Here is a 4,523-nt window from a genome sequence, read left to right on the forward strand (position 1 = left end):
GGCACATAGACTCCTTTGTTTTTCACTCATCAATGAATCCACAGGACAAACATTACTAAGAATGAACTGTGCTCAGGGCACATGGTGCTAGGCATTACAGTACAGCACTGGTGTAGCAGAAGTCCCCAAAATTCATTAAACCACCAAGGAGAGACACAGACAGAGACTCACTCAGACACTGCCTATGTGAGGCTTTTGCCCATTCGACATGGTGGATGAGTGTAAATTAAAGGTTTCCTGACTGTTCATTGACTGTCACCTACCAACTAGGCATTGCCTGACACATGGGCGTTTCGCTTTACCAAAGCCATTTTGACAGTACATCACCCAGGACACCTACCTGAAACAGACATGACAACAGGCTGTGTGCCACAGTTTCTAAGACAGTACACCTCCTTACAGGAAAAAAATATGAACCATCTTCTGGTCATTCTTCAGACCAGCACTGCCCCCTGACTGAAAATCTTCAAGGAGGAAGTTGAGGACAGGAGCGGCACCAGCATATAGATACTATGGTCCCTTCTCTTCCAGGGTGGGGTTCAGATCTAAAGCAGGGCATGTGCTTTGACCAGCTGACTCAGGATGCTCCAAAGGATACACCAACAAGCTACTGTAGAAAGAAAGAAAGAAAGAAAGAAAGAAAGAAAGAAAGAAAGAAAGAAAGAAAGAAAGAAAGAGCCAGGTGACATGAGAATTTATTAAGAATCTCTTACTGAGCCAAAATTTTTAATTTAATCATTTGCTATCAACCTGAAACATGAAGCATTTGTATACAAAATGACTCTATCAATGTGACCTATGAATGCATGAAGAAGAAATAAACACATGTAGTCATAGAAGAAGCCATTTCATTGAACCCTTACAACCAAAATTCTGAATGAAACAAGATGGAAACCCTTTAAAGAGAGTCTTCCAGTTGAGTCACCACAGCTGAATCTGGGGCTTGGTTTAATTTGGGACCTGGTCCTTACCTGTCTATTGACTGTGAATGAATCGTGGACCATTGGGTGCTTCACTTTCACCCAACATATAAATCTCAGCTTTGCAAACACCCTTGTTCTCTCATGGTGTGCTGTGAAAAGCGGTGAGCTAACACTTCTGAACTAATGGAAAAGCTGGAAGGTGCTGGAGAGGGACAGTATTTTTCAGAGGAAGCTGGAACCCAGGGGTGCCTTAGAGATGGTCTTCAGGTTGTGGTGATATTTTGACTTCCCTCTGGATGCCTGCATCTCCTTGTCTCTGTCTCTCTGTCTCTGTCTCTGTCTCTGTCTCTGTCTCTGTCTCTCTCTCTCTTACATGTATTTTCTCACTTTAACTCTCTCTTTACTATTCTCTCTCTCTCTCTCTCTCTCTCTCTCTCTCTCTCTCTCTCTCTCTCTCTCTCTCCTGTCTTCCCTCTCATGCTTTCTCTCTCTCCCAACCCTGAACAACAAGGAAAAGCTCTGTCCTTACCTATCATTCAGCTCCTCCCAACTCACTCAAACTATTAGCCCCCTGCCTCTGTGGGACCCAGAATGGAGGTTACCTAGTCGAATGTGGCCTCCTTAAACTCCTTCAACCTCTGCATGTTTGCTGACATTGATCCAAAAATCCCCAAATTTATAACCTAAAAGCACCCCAACCTGCAGGACTCTTTATTGAGAAGTTGCTCCTTCAGCAATGCTCTGACCTCCAACATGACTGAAAATAGACCATTGAGGTCATTGGTCCACAAAGAGGACTCCAGAGAGAGGCCTGTGGAGACAAGAATGGAATAGTCATGTGGCCATCACACAGCTTACTGGTACCAAAACAGGGCAAGGATGAAAGACAGAAGCCTCAGAGTCTTTAGTAAAACCCTACAAGTCAGACCCAATTCCTTGAGCTCTGCCAAAAAGAAAAAGAAAAAAACCCAAGGACTTAGTTAAAAAAATATATAGCTCAAGTTAGCATCCAATTGCTTGGGGAATGCAATAATAAGGAAACCAGCTTGCTCTCGGCAAACACAAAACAAGCCTTGCTGTCACTCAGTACATACTGAGTGGTATGTGGGAACAGTAAAGAAGCTCAGCCCCAACCACCTCACACTTTACACCAAGAAACCAGTACTTACTCAGGAATGCCATCATCTCTTATCTCTAAGGTTTCCAGCCAAGAAATAGGGGGTGAATATCCTTCCCAAGTCATTGTCATCTTCTATGCATCAACAATGATCACAAGCCAGGAAGCCTGACTAGCACCAGAAATGATGTCCAACTTGGCCCTCCCCTGCCTGCCTGCCCCTCAGTGGCATCAAGGATGGAACCTGAAAGTTTACCAGAAGTGAATGGGTGGAGCCATGACTGGGGAATCACTAATCCAGGCTTTCCACCCCAATCCTAGGCATGTGGTACCCCGTATAACTTTGATCCACTAACTTAAGCTTGGTCAGAGATGGTAAAGTCAATCAGCCCTGATATCCCAGCCCCATTTCTAGACCCACTGAGTTCTGTATCCTAACAGTGGCTGTAGCCAGGGGATTCCAAGTCAGTGAGCCATTCTTCAGGGCTTGTGCATCAGGCTGAGGGATGTCTCCCTCTGTGGCATCTCCAGATCCCTGTGAAGTCACACTGCTCTGAAAAGCTAAGTGGGGCAATAGATGTTAGCTCAAGTAATTCAAACCATATTTTCGTAAGAAGTTTGCATCAGTGCAGCAGCAAGGACCCAGTTATCTCTGGCCTCTGTAGCTTTCTACGCTTGTCATCCTTACGGATGCTTCTAGAATGAAAGCTTTGTCCCACACAAAGCTTGCTTCTATCATATTGAGTTACCCTTTAAGGCACACAGGTGGACAGAGTGCTTTGAAATGTTTAAATAAAGCTTGCCTGGAATGGCTGAACTATTGCCTAGTCTTTAAGATCAGCACAAATTAAATTCCATTTGTTATAAACAAACACAAAGTCAGGCCAGGTGGCACAGGCCTGTGATCCCAGCTACTAGTGAGAAGGGTATTAAGTTAAGATCTAAGTTAAAGGTCTGCCCAGGATATAGAGTGACTTCCAGGGCTGTTCAATGTCTCCCTGGACTGCAGACTGAGTTCAAATCTTGCCTGGGAAGCTTAATGAGATCCTGACTCAAAAAGAAGGCTGAGGGCAGGGCTGACTGGTAGGCTACTGGTGTAGGAGGCCCTAGATCCAACTGTCAGTATCAGGGTGAGGAAAAAATGGAAGAAAAGAGAGGGGAGGGCAGGGCAGGAGAGGGGAGGTGATGTGAGGAGGGGGAAGGGGAGTAGAAGGTAAACCTGACCATTAGCTGGAGTCAGGCCAACCAGAATCTCATCCCACAGTACTCTGAAGTGGATGTGTAACTCACCTTAGTGGGGTCATTTTTAAAAGTCATTCTGAGGATACCCTCTCAGGATTATTTCTGACAGGAATGGGTTAATTGTGTAACCTTTTCTGCTCTCATTCCAGCCTCTGGGTTGTCAGCAGGGAGATGAACGAGGTGCTAGTTTGCGGTGTTACTGTCTGTTGGACAGTGAGCTGGTTTCAGACACGCTGCCACTTTCCTTGCTGACGTCTCAAAGTTGTCACAAGAATTGATAAATTTCAGAATGTTTTTCTTGCCCTCATTATAATCTTAACATTGCCATGTAAATAAATGGATTTTGTGCGTTCATTGGTTCTCACTGCCTTCATTGGGAGCTATATTTGTTCTTGCTGCTATTTGCTAGAAAGAAGAGGTTCTCCATGGGGAGGGGTGGGTGCTGTCTCAGAAGCATCTTCAGAGCCAAGCGTCCTCTTGAGAGTATAGTACCAGCAAGGACAGGGGTGGGACATTCTGGATTCCTTCTAGTGAAGAATTTCTCACTGTGGTTTTTTAAATGATTTATTTATTTTTATCTGTCTGTGTATGCACCTGCACATGTGCCACAGTGTGTGTGTGTGTGTGTGTGTGTGTGTGTGTGTGTGTGTGTGTGTGTGTGTGTGTAGATCAGAGAATACTTGAAGAGCTGGTTCTCTCCTCTCTCCATGTGGATCCTTGGGATCAAACTCCAGTCATCAGGCTCGATGGTAAGCGCCCATCCCCACTGTGTCAGCTCACCAGCCCGGCTGTGATTTATGGGAAGCAGATGTGCTCATAGGCAGATGACAAGAGGTCTTTGTCTTCGGTAACCATTCTCCACATTGCTTCCTCCTGGGACATAAGGAATGTTCTAGGCTCTAGAGGTCTCTGAAAGGGAACAAATTGGTGATTCAGAAGAAAGTCGTGCAGAGAAAAGTAGTGTGGTTAGCAATGGATGCAAGAGCTTTGTCAGGGCTAACCTGCCAAAAAGCGACACAGTAGGGCCACTGATTGGTGGCTAGGGAGCTGGCTCAGTCACTAAAGTACCTTATGTGAAAGCATGAGGACCTGAGTTTGATCCCCAATACTTACTTAAAAAAAAAACCAACAGTCTGAACATAGTGGCTGGTCGTGTACACTTAAAATCGCAGTGTTGAGGAAGATCCCTGGGGTCATCAGCCAGCAAGCCTAGCCTGACTCAGGAGCTCCAGGCTAATTAG

General features: G+C 45.3%; 1 long non-coding RNA gene across 1 annotated transcript; it reads right to left on the reverse strand.

The window, feature by feature from the left end:
- Positions 1 to 346: 346 nt before the first annotated feature.
- LOC128112504 (uncharacterized) lies at positions 347 to 3,919 on the reverse strand. The gene is made up of 3 exons (XR_008219003.1): positions 3,331 to 3,919; positions 1,623 to 1,734; positions 347 to 610 (listed from the first exon to the last, which is right to left on the reverse strand). It is a non-coding gene; the product is annotated as an uncharacterized LOC128112504 (long non-coding RNA).
- Between the last annotated feature and the right edge of the window lie 604 nt (positions 3,920 to 4,523).

This window comes from Peromyscus californicus, unplaced genomic scaffold (genome assembly GCF_007827085.1).
Source record: "Peromyscus californicus insignis strain IS unplaced genomic scaffold, ASM782708v3 Scaffold_17__1_contigs__length_78620276, whole genome shotgun sequence".
NCBI classification, from domain to species: domain Eukaryota; kingdom Metazoa; phylum Chordata; class Mammalia; order Rodentia; family Cricetidae; genus Peromyscus; species Peromyscus californicus.